The sequence below is a fragment of the Bos grunniens genome, chromosome 21 (genome assembly GCF_055505025.1).
Source record: "Bos grunniens cultivar Pamir isolate PY7600 chromosome 21, Bosgru_T2T1.0, whole genome shotgun sequence".
In the NCBI taxonomy this organism is placed as follows: domain Eukaryota; kingdom Metazoa; phylum Chordata; class Mammalia; order Artiodactyla; family Bovidae; genus Bos; species Bos grunniens.
The window spans coordinates 68,265,893-68,287,852 of NC_141185.1; the positions used below are offsets into that span (position 1 = coordinate 68,265,893).

At 41.1% G+C, this 21,960-nt stretch overlaps 1 long non-coding RNA gene and 2 other non-coding genes across 5 annotated transcripts in view; all 3 read right to left on the reverse strand.

Moving 5' to 3' along the window:
* LOC147349845 (uncharacterized) overlaps positions 1–21,960 on the reverse strand; it is a 148,748-nt gene that overhangs the window by 114,439 nt on the left and 12,349 nt on the right. For all 3 annotated transcript variants that reach the window (XR_015150171.1, XR_015150172.1, XR_015150170.1), the window contains one exon: positions 20,249–20,388. This is a non-coding gene — a long non-coding RNA (uncharacterized LOC147349845). The remainder of the gene's footprint in view (positions 1–20,248; positions 20,389–21,960) is intronic.
* Positions 18,007–18,087, reverse strand: LOC147349847 (small nucleolar RNA SNORD115). The gene has a single exon (XR_015150654.1). It is a non-coding gene; the product is annotated as a small nucleolar RNA SNORD115 (small nucleolar RNA).
* On the reverse strand, positions 20,114–20,193 carry LOC147349848 (small nucleolar RNA SNORD115). Its single transcript, XR_015150652.1, has one exon. It is a non-coding gene; the product is annotated as a small nucleolar RNA SNORD115 (small nucleolar RNA).

Genomic DNA, 21,960 nt, shown 5'->3' on the forward strand with positions numbered 1-21,960 from the left:
CCAGGCTCCTCCATCCATGGGATTTCCCAGGCAAGAGTACTGGAGTGGGGTGCCATTGCCTTCTCTGACTATGAACAATATACACCAATAAAATGTGAAACCTAGAAAAAATGAATCAATTCCTTATACAATCTGCCCAGATAGAATCAGAAAAAAACAGACAGTATAAACACCAAATTAGCAGTAATAAAAAAAGAATCATTAATTTAAAACTTCTAACAAAAATGTCAAGGACTAGATGGCTTCCTAATTCCTAGGATTTAGCCTAGGAATGCAAGGTGGTTCAATATTCACAAATTAATCAATGTGGAATAAAAATCATAAAAACCTTCTCAATAGATTCAGAGAATGCTTTTGACAAAATTCAACATCCATTTAATAAAAATTCCAACAAATTAGGTATAGAATAAACACAACAAAATAAAGGCCATTTATGACAAGCCTATAGCTAACATCAATTCAGTGGTGAAAAATTAAATACATCTCTGAGATCAGGAGCAAGACAAGGATACCCATTCTTACCACTTTTATTTAGCATAGTATTGGAAGTCCTAGCCACAAAAATCAGACAAAAAGTAAAACTAAATTGGAAAGAAGTAAATCTGTCACTGTTTACAGATGACAGGATGCTATATATAAAAACTCCTCAAGACATCACCAAACAACTACTGGAAATCTTCAGTGGCTTTAGTAGAGTCACAGGACACAATATTGATGAAAAAAAATCTGTTACATTTCTATATGCTGATAGTGAAGTCTCTCACTTCAGTATTATGTCTGATTCTTTGCAACTCCATGGACTGTAGCCCACCAGGCTCCTCCATCCATGGGATTTTTCAGTCAAGGGTACTGGAGTAGGTTGCCGTTTCCTTCTCCAGAGGATCTTCCCAACCCAGGGATTGAACCTGGGTCTCCCACATTGCAGGCAGATGCTTTACCGTCTGAGCCACCAGGGAAGCAGCATATACTGATAACAAAGTATCAAAAGAGAAATTAAGAAAATAATCTGATTTATAATTGCATCAAAAAGGATAAAATATCCTGGCATAACTCTAACCAAGGAGGTAAAAATCTTGCACTCAAACGATAAGACTGATGAAAGAAATTGAAGATGACACAAATAAATGGAAATACACTTCATGCTTATAGATTGGAAGAATTAGTATTTTTAAAATGATCATTGTATGCAAGCCAACCTTAGATTCAATTAAATCCCTATGAAAATACCAATGGTATTTCTTTTTTTACAGAGCTAGAACAAATAATTCTAAAATTTGGAAACTTGACTCCAACTAACCAAAACAAGCTTGGATGTACATATACAACTGTACATCAGAAAAAAACACCCACTTAAAAAATGAGCTGGGGACCTGAACAGACGTTTTTCCAAAGAAGATATACAGATGGACAACAGATACATGAAAAGATGCTAACATTAATAAACATCAGGGAAAAGCAAATAAAAACCAACATAAAATACTACCTTATATCTATCAAAATTACATTAAATAATAAAAAAGTCAACAAATAAGTGTTGTTTAGGATGTGGTGAAAAGTGCACTCTTATGCATTGTTGGTGGGATTGCAAATTGGTGTAGTCACTATGGAAAACAGTATAGAGCTTCCTCAAGATATTTAAAATATAATTGCTATATAATCCAGCAATTTCACTGCTGGGTATTTACACAAATAAAACAAAGATACTAATTGAAAAAATATATATTCACCCTCATGTTTATTATAGCATTATTTACATAGCCAAGATATGGAAACAGTTTAAGTGTCCATTGATAGATGAATGAATAAAAATATATGATATATATATATATATATGCAATTGAATATTACTCATCCATAAAAAGAATACAATTTGACATTTATGAAAACATGGACTTATAGAGTATTATGGTAAGTGAAGTAAGTCAAACAGATGACAAATATAATATGATCTCATTTAACTGTGGAATCAATTACCAATACAAACAAAAGACCAAAGCAGAGTCATAAATACAGAGAAAAAAAATTGGTGTTTTCTACAGGGGTAGGGGCACATAGGTAAAATAGGTGAAAGGAATTAAGAGGTACGAATTTTAAGCTATAAAATAGATAAGCCTTTGGAATGTAGTGTATAGCATAAGGAATATGGTCAATAACATTGTAATGACTGCATATGAAGACAAGTGGTTACTAGATTTATTGTGGTGACTATTTCATAATGTATGTAATAAGTGTCAAATGACTGTTAGCACACTTGATACTAACATAATATTGCACATCAATGGGCCAAAGAACTAAATAGACATTTCTGCATTTCAATAAAAATAAATATTAATACATTAAAAGCTACAGTGACACCAATTTATGTAAGGGATTGAATAGGATTCCATTATCCTCGTGGTTCCTGGAACAAATCCTCTGCAGACACAGAGGGACAATTGCTCTGAAGCTAGTATGGTTGCTGAATGTGTATGCAGAAAACATCTTCCCAGAAATGGAATGGCTACTCAAGATCTAAGCTTCCCAGTTTAATTTTTCAGATGACTCATGTTGTGAGAGCTGAACTGACCCAAGTCAGCAACCTGGATTCAAGGCTGATGGTGGAATAGAAGGAGCTGATCTCACCTACTTTCATGAACACACCAAACTCACAACCATATGCTGAATAACCACTGACCAAAAAAAGACAAACCTACAAAAAAGATACTCCACTTCCAAAGACAAAGAAGAAGCTACAAAAAGATGGTAGATATGGCACATACACAGTACAATGAACTGCCATAGCCACCAGGTGGGAGACCCACAAACTGGAAAATAATTATACCACAGAGATTCCCCCATAGGTTTGAGAATTCTGAGCTCCAAGTAAGGCTCCCTTATTTGGCGCCTGACATCAGGTGCAGGAGCCCCTCAGAGCATTTGACTTTAAGAGCTAGTGGGGCTTGATTGAGGGGACACCATAGGATTTTGGGAAACAGAAACTATACTCTTGGAGAGCACACACAAGGTCTTGTGTACACCAGGACCCAGGGAGAAAAAAAGTGACTTTATGAAGGTCTGGAGCCTCAGCCAGACCTACCTGCTGGACTTGGAAGGTCTCCTGAGGAGGCAGAGGGCAACTCTACAGGGAATCACTACAGGGACAAGAATACTGGTGGTAGAGGTATTCGGGGGTACTCACTGGCATGAGCTGTTCTAGAGGCGACCATTTAGATGTCAACATATGGCCTCACCCAAGAGCCCTTAGCTCCAGTGCTAGAATGCCTCAGGCCAAAAAATCCACAGGGCTGGAACACAACACACCCAACCCCCCATCAGCATATCAGTTCAGTTCAGTTCAGTTGCTCAGTCATGTCCAACTCTTTGCGATCCCATGAATCACAGCATGCCAAGCCTCCTTGTCCATCACCAACTCCCAGAGTTCACCCAAACTCATGTGCATCGAGTTGGTGATGCCATCCAGGCATCTCATCCACTGTCGTCCCCTTCTCCTCCTGCTCCCAATCCCTCCCAGCATCAGGGTCTTTTCCAATGAATCAACTCTTCGCATGAGGTGGCCAAAGGACTGGAGTTTCAGCTTCAGTATCAGTCCTTCCAATGAACACCCAGGACTGATCTCCTTTAGGATAGACTGGTTGGATCTCCTTGCAGTCCAAGGGACTCTCAAGAGTCTTCTCCAACACCACAGTTCAAAAACATCAATTCTTCGGCGCTCAGCTTTCTTTATAGTCCAACCCTCACATCCATACATGACTACTGGAAAAATCATAGCCTTGACTAGATGAACCTTTGTTGGCAAAGTAATGTCTCTGCTTTTTAAGATGCTATCTAGGTTGGTCATAACTTTCCTTCCAAGGAGTAAGTGTCTTTTAATTTCATGGCTGCAATCACCATCTGCAGTGACTTTGGAGCCCCAAAAAATAAAGTCTGACACTGTCTCTACTGTTTCCCCATCTATTTCCCATGAAGTGATGGGACCAGATGCCATGATCTTAGTTTTCTGAATGTTGAGCTTTAAGCCAACTTTTTCACTCTCCACTTTCACTTTCATCAAGAGGCTTTTGAGTTCCTCTTCACTTTCTGCCATAAGGGTGGTGTCATCTGCATATCTGAGGTTATTGATATTTCTCCCGGCAATCTTGATTCCAGCTTGTGTTTCTTCCAGTCCAGTGTTTCTCATGATGTACTCTGCATATAAGTTAAATAAACAGGGTGACAATATACAACCTTGACGTACTCCTTTTCCTATTTGGAACCAGTCTGTTCCATGTCCAGTTCTAACTGTTGCTTCCTGACCTGCATACAGGTTTCTCAAGAGGCAGGTCAGGTGGTGTGGTATTCCCATCTTTTTCAGAATTTTCTACAGTTTATTGTGATCCACACAGTCAAAGGCTTTGGCATAGTCAATAAAGCAGAAATAGATGTTTTTCTGGAACTCTCTTGCTTTTTTGATGATCCAGGGGATATTGGCAATTTGATCCCTGGTTCCTCTGCATTTTCTAAAACCAGCTTGAACATCTGGAAGTTCATGGTTCATGTATTGAAAAAGGCTGGCTTGGAGAATTTTGAGCATTATTTTACTAGCATGTGAGATGAGCATTGTGTGGTATTTTGAGCATTCTTTGGCATTGCCTTTCTTTGGGATTGGAATGAAAACTGCCTTTTTCCAGTCCTGTGGCCACTGCTGAGTTTTCCAAATTTGCTGCCATATTGAGTGTAGCACTTTCACAGCATCATCTTTCAGAATTTGAAATAACTCAACTGGAATTTCATCACCTCCTCTAGCTTTGTTCATAGTGATGCTTCCTAAAACCCACTTGACTTCACATTCCAGGATACCTGGCTTTAGGTGAGTGATCACACCATTGTGATTACTGGGTCATGAAGATCTTTTTTGTACAGTTCTTCTGTGTATTCTTGCTGCCTCTTCTTAATACCTTTTGCTTCTGTTAGGTCCCTACCATTTCTGTCCTTTATCAAGCCCATATTTGCATGAAATGTTCCCTTGGTATAGGCCACTTAAAGTCTTTCTGAGCCCACAGCTACCACTAAATACACCCCTCGACAGGGCCCTGTCCACCAGAGGGACAGGATCCAGCTTCACCAACTGGTGGGAAGCCACCAGTACTTCCCACAAGGAAGCCTGAGCAAGTCTCTTGGATCAGCCTCACTCACAAGGGGGAAGATACCAGAACCAAGGGAAACTATGATCCTGTAGCCTGTGGATTACTTAGACAAAATAAGGTGGCTGAGGAATATGTTCCAGATGAAGGAACAAGACAAATGCCAGAGGAAAACTATGTGAAGTGGAAATAGGCAATGTATTTGAAAAAGAATTCAGAGTAATGATAGTAAGATGATCCAAGATCTTATAAAAAGAATGGAGGAACAGACTAAAAAGATACAAGAAATGTTTAACAAAGAGCTAGAAGATATAAAGGAAAAAACAGAGATAAACAATACAACTAGTGAAATTAAAAATACACTAGAAGAAATCGGTAGCAGAGTAAATGAGGCAGAACAGATAAATGTGCTGGAAGACAAAATGATGGGACTCACTGCGGCAGAACAAAATAAAGTAAAAAGAACATAAATGAATGAGGACAGTTTTAGAGACCTTGGGACAACATTAAATTCACCAACATTTGCATTATAGATGTCCCAGAAAAAGAGAGAGAGAAAGGGTTTGAGAAAATATTTGAGGAGATCATATCTCAAAATTTCCCTGACATGGAAAAGGAAACAGTCACCCAAGTTCAGGAATTGCAGAGTCCCAGGTAGGATAATGGGCTTCCTTCCTAGCTCAGTCAGTAAAGAATCTGCCTGCAATGCAGGAGACATGGGTTCGATTCCAGGATTGGGAAGATCCCCTGGAGAAGGAAATGGCAACCCACTCCAGTATTCTTGCCTGGAGAATCCCATGGATGGAGGAACTTCGCAGGCTACAGTCCATGGGGTCGCAAGATTTGGACACAACTGAGCGACTTTCACTTCACTAGGCAGGATAAAGCCAGGAAGGAACATGCAGAGATGCACATTGATAAAACTGGGAAAAAAAGAAAAAAATATTAAAACCAACAAGCAAAAAATAATATACAAGGAAATCCCCATAAGGTTATCAGCTGATTTTTAAGTAGAAACTCTGCAGGCCAGAAGGGAGTGGCATGATATAGTTAAAGTGATGAAAGGGAATAACCTATAACTAAGAATACTATACCCACCAAGGCCCTCATTCAGAATCAACAAAGAAATCAGAAGCTTTACAGACAAGCAAAAACCCAGAGAATTCCGCACCACCAAACCAACTTTACAAGAAATGCTAAAGGAACTTCTCTAGGTGGAAACAAAAAGGCCACAACTAGAAACAAACAACAACAACAAAAATTACAAATGGGATCACTCACTGTTAAAGGCAAAGATAAAATAGAAGTGGGAAATCATCTGCACACAAATACAGCATCAAATCTAGCAATTGTGAGAAGTATAAAAAGGCAAGGTATTGGAAATGCACTGGAAATTAAAAGACCAGCAACTTAAAACAATCTTATATTTATATAGACTGCTATATCAAAACTGCATGGTAATCACAAACCAAAAAAACTACAAAAGATACACAAACAAAAGAAAAAGCAACACCAGCACAACACTAAAATTGTATGTACATCACACCACAAGAAAAGAAAACAAAGGAGAAAGAAAAAAGACCTACAGAACATATTCATAAAAATGAACAAAATGGCATTAAGCATAAACATTGGTAATTTGCTTAAATGTAAATGGATTATATGCTCCAATCAAAAGACACAGAGTGACTGAATGGATACAAGAACAAGACTTGTATAGGTGCTGTCTACAAGAGACCCACTTCAGATCTAGGGACACAGACAGATTGCAAGTAAGAGAATGGAAAAAGATACTTCATGCAAATGGAATCAAAACAAAGCTGGAGTATCAATACTCATATCGGACAAAATAGACTTTAAAATAAAGGCTGTTACAAGATGCAAAGAAGGACACTACATAATGTCGAGGGATTACCCAGTAAGAAGATATAACAGTTGTAAATGTATATATACACTCAACATATGAGCATCTCAATATGTAAGACAAATACTAACAGCCATAAAAAGAGGAACTGATAGTAACATAATAATAGTAGAGAACTTTAACATTCCCCTTACAACAATGGACAACATATCATCCAGAAAGAAAATCAATAAGGAAACATGGGCATTAAATCACACGTTACACCATATAGACTTAATTGATATATATACAGAGCTGCTGCTGCTAAGTTGCTTCAGTCGTGTCCGACTCTGTGCAACCCATAGATGGCAACCCACCAGGCTCCCCAGTCCCTGGGATTCTCCAGGCAAGAACACTGGAGTGGGTTGCCATTTCCTTCTCCAATGCGTGAAAGTGAAAGTGAAGTTGCTCAGTTGTGTCTGACTCTTAGTGACCCCATGAACTGCAGCCTACCAGGCTCCTCCGTCCATGGGATTTTCCAAGGCAAGAGTACTGGAGTGGGTTGCCATTGCCTTCTCTGATATACAGAGCATTCCATTCAAAAGCAGCAGAATACTCATTCTTTTCAAGTGCACATGGAACATTTTCCAGGATAGATCACATCTTGGGCCAAAAATTGAGCCTCAGTAAATTTTTAAAACTTAAAATTATATCAAGCATCTTTTGTGACCACAATACTATTAGATTAACACATGTATGCCTGTGGCGGATTCATTTTGATATTTGGCAAAACTAATACAATTATGTAAAGTTTAAAAATAAAATAAAATTTAAAAAAAACAAAACAAAAAACAAACAAACAAACAAAAAAAGAAATCAACTATAAGAAAAAAAAAAAAAACCCACAAACTATAAAAACCAGAAACACATAGAGGTTAAATAGTATGCTACTAAATAACTAATGGATCACTGAAGAAACCAAAGAGGAAATAAAAAAATATAGAGAGGCAAATGTAAAAGAAAACATGATGATCCAAAACCTATGGGACACAGCAAAAGCAGTTCTAATATAGAAATTTATAGCAATACAATCTTACCTCAGGAAACAAGAAAAATCCCAAGTAAACAATGTAACCTTACACCCAAAGCAACTAGAGAGACAATTAAAACTCAAAGTTATTAGAAGGAAAGAAATCATAAAGACCAAAGCAGAAATAATTGAAACAGAGACAAAGAGAGCAATAACAAAGATCAATGAACCTAAAAGCTGGTTCTTTGAGAAGGTAAACAAAATTGATAAATCTTTAGCCAGATTCATCAAGAAAAAAGGGAGAGGACTCAAATCAATAAAATTAGAAATGAAAAAGGAGAAGTTACAACTGGCATCACAGAAATACAAAGGATTGTGAGAGACACCACAAGGAACTATATGCTAATAAACTGAACAACCTAGGAGAAATAAATTCTTAGAAAGGTACAACCTTCCAAGATTGAATCAAGAAGAAATAGAAAGTATAAACAGACGAACCATAAGTACTGAAATTGAAACCGAGGGAAAAAACTCCTCCCAGAACAAACAAACATCTAGAAGCAGATGACTTCACAGGTAAATTCAATCAAACTTTTGGAGAAGAGTTAACATCTATCCTTCTGAAATTCTTCCAAAAAATTTCAGAGAAAGGAACACTGCCAAACTCATTCAAGAGGTCCCCATCACTTTGATATCAAACCACAGAAAGACATCACAAAAAAGAAAATTACAGGCCAATAGCACTGAGGAACATAGATGCAAAAATCCTCAACAAAAGTCTAGCAAAACAAATCCAACAATACATTAAAATACATTAAAAGGACCATACACCATGATCAAATGGGATTCAAGAATTTTTCAATATCTCTAAATGACTGTGATGCACCCCATTAACAAATTGAAGAATAAAAACCATATGATCATGTCAATAGAAGCAGAAAATTATTTTAATAAAATTAAATACCCATTTATGATACTTTCCAGAAAATGGGCACAGAGGGAACCTACTGCAACATAATAAAGGCCATATGTGACAAAATCATAGGTGACATCACACTCAGTGGTGAAAATCTGAAAGTCTTTCCTGAAATCTGAAAGCTAAGATCAGGAACAAGACAAGGGTGTCCATTCTCACCACCTTATTCAACATACTTTTGGAAGCCCTAGCCATGGCAGTCAGAGAAGAAAAAGAAATGAAAGGAAGCCAAATTGTAAAAGAAAAATTAAAACGGTCACTCTTTGCAGATGACATAATACTATACATAGAAAATCCTAACGATGCTACCAGTAAAATTCTACAACTCATCAATGAAATGATAAAGCTGCTTTCCATTTGTCTTCTTTGGAAAAAATTTATTCATGTCTTTTGCCCATTTTTAATTGATGATGAAGATGATGAACTATAAAACTACCCAGAGATTTAATCATTCTTTCCTGAAAATTCTTACCAGATATAGTATCTTTAAATCCTGGTGTCAGGGTGACAGGGTAACAGGCAGGAAGGCTAGGGGTCTCCAAACAGAGGAAATAGGCTGCAAGTGTCAGGCATTTTTTCTCTCTCTCTTAAGCGGCAGGAAGAAACAAACTACAAGTGTCAATTTTTTTCCCTTCTCTATACAAAATTAAAAGTTTTCTCTTAAAATTCTGTGCTGCCATGATGACACCTGATTCCACCTGAACTTAGTTTAGTTCAGTTCAGTCGCTCAGTAGTGTCCGACTCTTTGCGACCCCATGAATCGCAGCAGGCCAGGCCTCCCTGTCCATCACCAACTCCCAGAGTTCACTCAGACTCACGTCCATCGAGTCACTGATGCCATCCAGCCATCTCATCCTCTGTCGTCCCCTTCTCCTCCTGCCCCTAATCCCTCCCAGCATCAGAGTCTTTTCCAATGAGTCAACTCTTCGCATGAGGTGGCCAAAGTACTGGAGTTTCAGCTTTAGCATCATTACTTCCAAAGTCAAATCTTGAGCTAACCAATGCGTTTTTCTTATGGAAATGTTTTTCTTAAGCTATGTTAATGAACTATGTTTTTACCCTAGACTCTGTCTTTCTTCAAGTCAATTCGTTCAGCTTAAGACTCAGAATCAATAAGGGCTCAACAAACCAGTAAGTTTTACTCACAGAATTGTTCTCCCAATCTATGTTCAGTTCAGTTCAGTTCAGTCGCTCAGTCGTGTCCGACTCTTTGCGACCCCATGAATCGCAGCACGCCAGGCCTCCCTGTCCATCACCAACTCCCAGAGTTCACTCAGACTCCCCTCCATCGAGCCAGTGATGCCATCCAGCCATCTCATCCTCTGTCGTCCCCTTCTCCTCCTGTGCCTAATCCCTCCCAGCATCAGAGTCTTTTCCAATGAGTCAGCTCTTCGCATGAGGTGGCCAAAGTACTGGAGTTTCAGCTTCAGCATCATTCCCTCCAAAGAAATCCCAGGGCTGATCTCCTTCAGAATGGACTGGTTGGATCTCCTTGCAGTCCAAGGGACTCTCAAGAGTCTTCTCCAGCACCACAGTTAAAAAGCATCAATTCTTTGGCGTTCAGCTTTCTTCACAGTCCAACTCTCACATCCATACATGACCACAGGAAAAACCATAGCCTTGACTAGATGGACCTTTGTTGACAAAGTAATGTCTCTGCTTTTGAATATGCTATCTAGGTTGGTCATAACTTTCCTTCCAAGGAGTAAGTGTCTTTTAATTTCATGGCTGCAATCACCATCTGCAGTGATTTTGGAGCCCCAAAAAATAAAGTCTGACACTGTTTCCACTGTTTCCCCATCTATTTCCCATGAAGTGATGGGACCAGATGCCATGATCTTAGTTTTCTGAATGTTGAGCTTTAAGCCAACTTTTTCACTCTCCACTTTCACTTTCATCAAGAGGCTTTTGAGTTCCTCTTCACTTTCTGCCATAAGGGTGGTGTCATCTGCATATCTGAGGTTATTGATATTTCTCCCGGCAATCTTGATTCCAGCTTGTGTTTCTTCCAGTCCAGCGTTTCTCATGATGTACTCTGCATATAAGTTAAATAAGCAGGGTGACAATGTACAACCTTGATGTACTCCTTTTCCTATTTGGAACCAGTCTGTTGTTCCATGTCCAGTTCTAACTGTTGCTTCCTGACCTGCATATAGATTTCTCAAGAGGCAAGTCAGATGGTCTGGTATTCCCATCTCTTTCAGAATTGTCCACAGTTTATTGTGATCCCTATGTTAATGAAACTATATATTTGCTTGGAAACCTGCCTTTCTTTAAGATTCATGTCAGTTGTTTTATCACCTGGGATGACTCACCTTGTGCCAATGTTATCTCAAAATTCATGTGGATGAGGGTGCCACTCTGAGTTTTGAGACATTTCCTTTCTCTAATTAGCAGCCTGCTGATAGATATGTAACATACTGCTAAGGATAGCAGGGGGGCACTCTTTCTGCCCCCTTCTGATGTCTATGTCAGAAGCTTTATCTCTTTTACACTTTAATAAAACTTTATCACACAAAAGCTCTGAGTGATCAAGCCTCATCATTTGATTTCCTCTCTTCTGGAGGCCAAGAATCCTGGCATCTTTCAGGGCTCAGCAACAACCTTTCATCTTGGGGGCTTGTCCTGAATCTGAACCTGGGACCTCTCGTGCCTGAGGCAAGAACCATAACCTGTAGACCAAAACAACCTTTCAAGGGTAAACTGGAACATTTACTACAACATTTCTGGGGATCTACCAGGTACTTTAGGAAATTGAGATTTCATTTTTTCATTATTATTATTGAGAACTACATCTCTCATGTATGTACTATTCATGTGGACTATTCTATGATTTCTACACAAGGAATATTATTCTTACTCTAAAATAGCCAAAATGCTTATGTTGTTGACTACAGGTTTATCAATCAAGGACACAAACAAGCAAGTCCTTAGGTGTATTATCAGGATGCAATATCAAGAACAATAATAATTAATTGCACTATGTACTTCCTTTCTAAAGTGAAAGTGAACTCACTCAGTCATGTCTGACTCTTTGCGACCCCATGGACTGTAGCCTACTAGGCTCCTCCATCCATAGGATTTTCCAGGCAAGAATACTGGAGTGGGCGGCCATTTCCTTCTCCAGGGGATCTTCCCAACCCAGGGATTGAGCCAAGGTCTCCTGCACTGCAGACAGACGCTTTACCATCTGAGCCACCAGGGAAGCCCACTTCCTTTCTAAGGAAAGAAGTAAAGCAATGCAAATATTAGAAATGTTAGAATATATATCAGTTTGCATATATTATATTCAAGACCACATATCATAGGCAAAGCATATATATGAATCTCAAACATGAGGCCACAGTTGCCTAGGTCTCTTAATTGTGAGTAGTCCACGAATGCTTAAAGCATATCACAACACTATAACCACCCTAAAAAATACAATGAAAATGAATTGTTTAAACATTTTTAGGTTATAATAAATATTCACCATAGAATAATAAAACTTCTGAAGTTTCATTTAAAGTAAATTCAGAAGATAGATGAAAGTTTCTCAAAAGGATCTTGGAAATTATGCCAGTCATTTATGAGATGAAAATCCATTATAATCTTCATGTTTCCCAATTGAATGAAACTTTCATAGAGCCCTGTTTTCACTAGTCCAATGCTTTATTTGAAATTTGAGTCACCACATACTACACTGGTGTTGCCACTCACATAAAATCATAGACTTGTATACCACCTATCAATCAGACATGCAGAAAGAAAAAAAGAAAATAAAAAGTACCAAAAAACTGGCATCAAAATGCTTGAAAACTAAAAACTGAAGAGCACTAAACTATTTGGAAAATTCCTGCCAATTAGGATCAGATATTAAGAAGGCATTCAACAAATAACTAATTTATTTAGGAAATATGTATATTCACAAATATACATAATAGTTCCAGAAAGCACCTAGCAGGAATAAAGTTTAAATTTCAGTGTACAAGTGGCTAGATTGAATGCAGGAAGATACGATGGTAAAAGTACAGTCAAAAATGACGAAAAAGTCATCTTACTAAGTAGTCTGTAATGAAGAACAAAAAATGGACAATATTCAATGATGAAAAATAAAAATTTTAATGGTAAATAATTTATTTGACATATCTTTATATCAAAAACAAATATAGAATGCAATCAAAAGCACCATTAATTATGCAATAGTTGATTTACACAACATGGAATGATTAAAGAAAGAAGAAATTCCTACTGGTTCTTCAATGTCTGTTAAAACTATAGATGACAAACAGGACACTGCTGCTGTTGCTGTTCAGCCTGTTAGTCCTGTCTGACTCTCAGAGTCCCCATGGACTGTAGCATGGCAGGCTTCTCTGTCCTCCACTATCCCCCAGAGTTTGCTCAGATTCATGTCCTTTGAGTCAGTGATGCTATCTTTCTATCTTATCCTCTGCTGCCCTCTTCTCCTTTTGCCTTCAATCTTCCCCATCATTGAGGTCTTTTCCAATGAGTTGGCTCGTCACATCAGGTGGCCAAAGTATTGGAGCTTCAGCTTCAGAAACAGTCCTTCCAATGACTATTTAAGGTCAATTTCCTTTATGATTGGTTTCATCTCCTTGAAGTCCAAGGGACTCTGAAGACTCTTCCTCAGCACAACAATTTGAAAGCACCAATTCTTCTGCACTTAGCTTTTTTTATAGTCCCACTCTCATGTAAATACATGACTACTGGAAAAACCACAGCTTTGACTATATGGACCTTTGTTGGCAGTGATGTCTCTGCTTTTTAATATGCTGTCTAGGTTTGTCATAGCTTTCCTTCCTTACTTTCATGTCTTTAGTCACCATCATCAGTGATTTTGGAGCCCAAGAAAATAAACTTTGTCATTACTTCCACTCTATTTCCTTTTATTTGCCATACAGTGATGGGACTGGATGCCATAATCTTAGATTTTCTTAAAGTTGGTTTTCAAGCCAGCTTTTTCACTTTCCTCTTTCACCTTCATTAAGAGGCTCTTTAGTTTCTCTTTATTTTCTGCCATTAAAGTGCTATCATCTGCATATCTGAGGTTGTTGATAATTATCCTGGAAATCATGATTTCATATGTGATTCATCCAGGTCAGCATTTCACATGATGTATTCTACAAATAAGTTAAATAAGCAGGGTGATGATATACATCCTTGCTGCACTCCTTTCCAAATTTGAACCTGTCCATTGTTCCATGTGTGGTTCTAATTATTGCTTCTTGACCCACATACAGGTTTTTCACGGGAGAGGTAAGGTGGTCTGGTACTCCCATCTTTAAGAATTTTCCAGTTTGTTGTGGTCAGCACAAAGGCTTTAGTGAAGTCAATGAAGCAGAAATAAATGTTTTTCTGAAACTACCTTGCTTTCACGATGATCCAGTGAATGCTGGCAATTTGATCTCTGGTTCCTCTACCTCTTTGAAACCCAGCTTATGCAAGACACTAGGCTTCTATTTTCCTTGGTAAAAATACACAATGTGGCTATGTGACCACATGAATTTATGCTCAAGAAATCAGATATATGGAGAAAGGCCCATGGGCTTAGTACCAGTCAACCTTGCAATGCCCTGCATGGGAATATTCAGGCTGTGCAAAAGGGCCGTCATTGTGTGCTACAGCGTCCTCTCCAGTGACCTGACAAAACTCCCCAAACAGTAATGCAACTACTCCCTACTCAGTCCATGTCATGGGGCCAACCTCTTACTTTGGGCAAACAGGGCCTCATGCTGCAGATGATACCAGGTCTTCAAATGGCTCTCAAAGGCCTTATTAGGAAGGTAATCTCAGAGGTATTTCTTCTCTAGGGGGAGACATCTTTAAAAGCTGTGGCCCCCAGAGAGGAAAAATGCCCTAGGAGACACAAGAGGCCTGAGTTGGCCAGTGAAGCAAAACCCACTAAAGGGTCCATCAGAAACAACTGGCCTCACCGTTGTTTGCCATGCCTGAACATGACCTGGTCAAGTCTTATGGTATCCCAGGGACTGTGCTTCATCTTTCGACAGCAAGCAGCACCTACCTGCCAAGATCTGGTGGATGGGTTCCTGCCAGCCTCTTAACATTGCCAGGCCTGGGGATGATCCCTCTTCTTGGGAGACTGCAAAGCACACATCACAGGTGACTGACCCCCAGTGGATCAGCATGCTCTACATGAAGGTATGCAGAAACCTGTGTGTGGATGTTCTTCAGGGACCAGGGAAGCAAACATTGCCTCCATGACCCATATGACTAGAATTCAAGCCTAACAAAAGGTTCTTCAGTGTTCAAGATCTTAACCCATCAAGATGGTGCCACCATCTTGACAGAAGTCAAGAAGTCGTACTTTGTGAGGAATGAGATCACAAAAAAGACTTGACCATCTGGACTGGCCTTGAGGAAGGCCTCCTCTGCAGTCTAACACTTCTGGAGCCTGTGTCTAGGACCAAAGAGAGCCACTCACCTCAAATCATTCAGGCCATTGCAAGATCCTTGGCAAAACATCTGACAGAAAGACAAAATTTGAGAGAAGGAGACAAATAAAGGCCTGCCAACATCCTCTGGGTGGGCAGTGGAGGCTCAATTCCGTTCAGTTGTTCAGTTGTGTCCAACTCTTTGCAACCTCATGAACCGCAGCATGCCAGGCCATGTCCATAACCTACTCCTGGAGTTTACTCAAACTCATGTCCATTGAGTCGGTGATGCCATGTAGCCATCTCATCCTCTGTCGTCCCCTTCTCCAACTGCCTTCAATATTTCCCAGCATCAGGGTCTTTTCAAATGAGTTAGTTCTTTCCATCCGGTGGCCAAAGTATTGGAGTTTCAGCCTCAACATCAGTCCTTCCAATGAACACTCAGGACTGATCTCCTTTAGGATGGACTGGTTGGATCTCCTTGTAGTCCAAGGGACTCTCAAGAGTCTTCTCCAACACCACAGTTCAAAAGCATCAATTCTTCGGCGCTCAGCTTTCTTTATAGTCCAACTCTCACATCCATACATGACCACGGGAAAAATCATAGCCTTGACTAGATGGAACTTTGTTGGCAAAGTAATGTCTCTGCTTTTGAATATGCTGTCTAGTTTGGTTATAACTTTCCCTCCAAGGAGCAAGCATCTTTTAATTTCATGGCTGCAATCACCATCTGCAGTGATTTTGGAGCCCAGAAAAATAAAGCCAGCCACTGTTTTCACTGTTTCCCCTTCTATTTGCCACAAAGTGATGGGATCAGATGCCATGATCTTAGTTTTCCGAATATTGAACTTTAAGCCAACTTTTTCAGTCTCCTCTTTCACTTTCATCAAGAGGTTCTTTAGTTTTTTTCTCTTTCTGCCATAAGGGTGGTGACATCTGCATTTTTGAGGTTATTGATATTTATCCTGGCAGTCTTGATTTTAGCTTTTGCTTCATGCAGTCCAGTGTTTCTCATGATGTACTCTGCATATAAGTTAAATAAGCAGGGTGACAATATACAGCCTTGATGTACTCCTTTTCCTATTTGGAACCAGTCTGTTGTTCCATGTCCAGTTCTAACTAAATCTGCATACAGATTTCTCAAGAGGCAGGTCAGGTATTCCCATCACTTTCAGAATTTTCCACAGTTTACTGTGATCACACAGTCAAAGGCTTTGCATAGTCAATAAAGCAGAAATAGATGTTTTTCTGGAACTTTCTTGATTTTTAGATGATCCAGCAGATGTTGGCAATTTGATCTCTGGTTTCTCTGCCTTTTCTAAATCCAGCTTGAACATCAGGAAGTTTATGGTTCATATATTGCTGAAGCCTGGCTTGGAGAATTCTAAGCATTACTTTGCTATCATGTGAGATGAGTACAACTGTGCAGTAGTTTGAGTACTCTTTGGCATTGCCTTTCTTTGGGATTGGAATGAAAACTGACCTTTTCCAGTCCTGCGGCCACTGCTGAGTTTTCCAAATTGGCTGGCATATTGAGTGCAGCACTTCCACAGCATCATCTTTCAGGATTTGAAATAGCTCAACTGGAATGCCATCACGTCCACTAGCTTTGTTCATAGTGATGCTTCCTAAGGCCCGCTTGACTTTGCATTCCAGGATGTCTGGCTCCAGGTGAATGATCACACCATCGTGAGTATCTGGATCATGAAGATCTTTTTTGTACAGTTCTGTGTATTCTTGCCACCTCTTCTTAATATCTTCTGCTTCTGTTAGGTTCCTACCATTTCTGTACTTATTGAGTCCATCTTTGCATGAAATGTTCCCTTGGTATCTCTAATTTTTTTGAAGAGATCTCTAGTCTTTCCCAGTCTTTTGTTTTCTTCTATGTCTTTGCACTGATCACTGAGGAAGGCTTTCTTATCTCTCCTTGCTATTCTTTGGAACTCTGCATTCAGATGCTTATATATTCCTTTTCTCCTTTGCTTTTCGCTTCTCTTCTTTTCACAGCTATTTGTAAGGCCTCCTCAGACAGCCATTTTGCTTTTTTGCATTTGTTTTTCCTTGGGGATGGCCTTGGTCCCTGTCTCCTGTACAATGTCATGAACCTCTGTCCATAGTTCAGGCACTCTGTCTATCAGATCTAGTCCCTTAAATCTATTTCTCACTTTCACTGAAAAATCATAGGAATTTTATTTAGGTCATAGCTGAATGGTCAAGTGGTTTTCCCTACTTTCTTCAATTTAAGTATGAATTTGGCAATAAGGAGTTCATGATCTGAGCCACAGTCAGCTCCCAGTCTTGTTTTTGCTGACTGTATAGAGCTTCTCCATCTTTGGCTGCAAAGAATATTCAATCTGATTTTGGTGTTGGACACCCGGGTGATGTCCATGTATAGAGTCTTCTCTTGTGTTGTTGGAAGAGGATGTTTGCTATGACCAGTGCATTCTCTTGGCAAAACTCTGGAGGTAGGGAACAGGAAAGAAAACCAAAGGCAGGACCAGGCCTTGGCCACATGGAAGCCCTTAGGCACTGTAGAGACATAAGGGCTTTCTTTGAGGGATAAGGTACCTCTGCAGTCAAATCCCAGGGCTCTAGAAGGAACAGAAAGATCCCTGACATACTGCCCCTGGACTGCCGTGTCCATTGGGCCTCAGTGTAATTGTACTGAGCATGACTTTTGGGTCATCATCTCTCTTCAGGACTATATGCATTCAATTCATCATGCCAAACAATGCACTTCCCACTCATTGCATCTACGCACAGGGACTTGAGTTAGCTTATCTCTGATGCTTTCTGGAAATGAGTATGCCCCACGGGACGAGAGTCTGCCTACCCCAGATTCTAGACCAAGACACATCGACTGGCCTGGGGGCAGCAGGCCACACTCAGATCTTCCTTCGTCTCTGGCATTGTCTGTCTAGAGAGAAGCATGACTGGTGTGAGAACACTTAGTCTGTCCATGAAGGATTTGGTGGTCACATGGTTTACACCTTCATGCAATAAATATGCTACAAGACACACCTACAGTGACATATCCAGGATCAAGAGAAAGTGACAAAATTCATTTATACACAAATCCCTAACTGAAATGCATACCTACCACCAACCTTCCTCGCTACCTCTCCAGCTTCCTATCTCCCTACTTTTCTAGCTCCCTACCTCCCTACCTCCTTACTTTTCTCCCTTACATCCTTTCACCCATCTTACCTACTGCCAAATGTGAGGGAAAGAGTGAACGAGTGGATCAGTTCATGAGTGAGTAGATGAATAACTGATCCAGGGAGGAAGAAATGGTGAATCAATAAAGGAGTACTGAGAGAAAGCAGAGCTTCATGGGCTCTCCACCTGGCAGAAGGTCCAGCAAGAGGGCCTCTTGGTAACCAAGATTCTATGGTTGTATCTTGGAGGACAAGATGTTCCTCTGAGTTCTAATCTGGCCTTTGTGAGCAAGGAGTGGCCAAAAAGACATGGAGCTTGGCCACTTGCCACCAACATACAGAAAAATGAAGCAACAAGCATGAAATGATGCTCAAGGAAGCAGATATCTGGATTTGGGGTGCGTGGGCTCAGCACCAGTCAACCTGGCAATGCCCTGCACAGGAGCATTCAGGCTGGGGACAGGAGACATTGTCATCTGGTGTAGCCTCACCTCCAATGGCTTGCCAAAGGCCTTGCAACAACAACAGTGCAACCACTCCTTGTTTGGTTCACATCATGAAGCCACTCCTCTACTTCAGGCCAATGGGGCCTCACAATGAACATGATACCGGGGCTCTGAAGGGCTCTCAGCAGCCTTACTAAGAAGGTAAATTTGGAAGGGTTTCTCTTCTGGGGTTGCTATCATTGAAGGCTATGGCCCCCAGAGAGGAAGAACGCTGCAGGAGATTCAAGGGGACTGAGTGGACAAACAGGACAAAACATGTTAAAAGGCCCATCAGAACAACTGGTCTCATGAGAGCTTGTCATGCCTGAAAATGATCTGGCCAAGCACCATGGAATCTCAGGGGCTACCCTTCAGCTTTCTCAACAGCCAGCAGTGTCTACGTGCCTAGACAGGTTCATGCCTGCCTCTCCCTGTTTTCAGGCCTGAGGCAGGATCCTTCCCTACAAAAAATTATCAGGAAACTGAAAAGGACACACCATAGGTGACCATCCTCTCAGTAGATCAGTGTGCTCTGGACAAAGATGTGCAGAGACCTATGTGTGGATGGATGTTCCCCAGGGGGCAAGGGAAGCAAACATTGCCTCTGTGTGCAATATGACAAGAATTCAGGTTTAACGAAAGGCTTTTCAGTGCCCTAGTTCCTAGCCTGTTGTAATGGTGCCACAGCAATAGCTCCCCTTTTGTGAGAACTGAGGTTCCTGCAAGGACACCCCTCTCTTGACTGCCTTGACGCTCACCTCCCCCACAGTCCGTCTTCCTCTGGGGCCTGTGTTAAGGACAAAAGAGAGCCATTAACCTTGAATCATTCAGGCCATGGCAAGATCCTTGCCAGAATGTCTGACTGAAAGACACAATTCAAAAAGAAGGTGCTAAGGAAAGGGCCAGTGTATGTCCTCCAGGTGAGTGGTGAAAGCAAGGATTAGGAAAGAAAGCCAAAGGCAGGGCCAGTCCTTGGCCACATGGAAGCCCCTAGTCACTGTAGAGAGTATTTAAGTACACTCTCTGTGGGATAGGGTGCCTCCACAGCCAAATCCCAGGGCTCCAGAAGGTACAGAGAGACCTCCTGCTTCTGCACGGACATGTCCATTGGGTCTCTGCATAATCTTTTTGAGAATGATTTTTAGGTCATCATCTTTCTTCAGGCCATATAAATTCTAAACATTGACACAACTGAGGCACTTCCCTCATATCACATTCAGGCATAGGCACCTGAGTAGGCTTACCTCTGAAGCTTTCTGGAAATGAGTATGTCCCAAAGATTGTGAGTTTTTGGCTACCCCAGGTGCTGCACCAAGGCTGACATTTATTCCCCAGGAGCAGCAAGCCACACTCAGATCTTCCTTCCTCTGGGGACGTTGTCTGTCTATAGAGCAAAAAGATACCTGTGAGAACTCCTTGTTATTTCTTGTAGGCTTCGATGGTCTTCATGCAGTGAATAATGCTACAAGACATACCTAGAACAAGACATACAGGATCCCAAGAAAGTGACAAAATGAACTTACACACAGAGACACAAACCCCTGGCTGAAATGCATGACTGCCACCCGTCTTCCTCCCTACCTCTCTAGTTCTCTACCTCCCCACCTCCTTACTTTTATTCATCCTTCCCTCCCACCCTACCTACGGCCAAACATTAGGGAATGAGTGAATGAGTGGATAAGTGCATGAGTGAGTACATGAATAGCATGACTAGGAGGGAAGAAATGGTAATTCCATAAAGGAATTGAGAGAGAAGGCAGACCCCCGTGGGTTCTCCACCTGACAGAACCTCTTGGCTGCCAAGATTCTACAGATGTGTCTTGTGGAATGGAGACATTCCTCTAAGCTCAATTCTTGCCTGTTCAAGCAAGGGGTGGCTGAGGGGACATTGGGTCTGGTCACTTGCTGCCAACACACAGAGAACGAGGCCATGATGTCCCATGGAATTGATTCTGAAGGAAACAGCTATCTGGTGACAGGGCACACAGACCCAGCACTAGTCAACCTGGCAACACCCTACTTAGGAATGTTCAGGCTGGAGCAGGAGCCACTGTTGCCTGGAGCAGCGTCCCCTCCTGTGTCCCACCAAAGGCCCCAAACAACACCAATGCAATTACTGCTTGCTTGACCCTTGTGACGGTGTCACAGCTCTCCTTCAGGCAAATGGGGCCTCATGCTGGGGCTGATACAGTGGCTTACCAAAAAGGTATACTTGGAAGGGGTTTCTCTTCTGGGGGGGTACAATCATTGAAGGCTGTGACCCCAGAGTGGAAGATCACCCCAGGAGATGCAAGGTGCCCAAGTGGGTGGACAAAACAAACACATCAAGGGGCCCATCAGGAACAAATGGCCACACTGAAAACTCACTATGCCTGAAAGTGATCTGGCCAAGCCCCATGGGGCTGCCCTTCAGCTCTCTCAACAGCAACAGCATCTGCTTGCCAAGACCCAGTGGACCAGTTACTACCTGCTTATCACCATTGCCAGGCTTGGGGCACAATCCTTCCCTCCCAACCATTCTTGGGAGACTGGAAAGCACACACCATAGGTGACCATCCCCTCAGGTGACCAATGTGCTCTGCATGGAAGTTTCCAGAGACATTTGTGTGGATGTTCCCCAGGGAACCAGGGAAGCTAACACTGTCTTGATGTCCAGTCTGACTAGAATTCAGGTTTAACGAAAGGCCTTTTAATGTCCAAGATCCTAGCCTGTCTAGATGGCATTGTAGAATACGTTCACCCTTTGTGATGACTGAGGTTCCCACAAGGACTCCTCCCTTTGGACTGCCTTGGGGTGTGCCTCCCTCATAGCTCTTCATCCTCTGGTGCTCATGTCCAGGAAAAAAGGGAACCATTCCCTTTGAATCATCCAGGTCGTAGTGAGACTCTCACCAGAATGTCTTACTGAAAGACAAGATGCAAAGAGAAGGACCTAAGGAAAGGCCTTGCATATGGC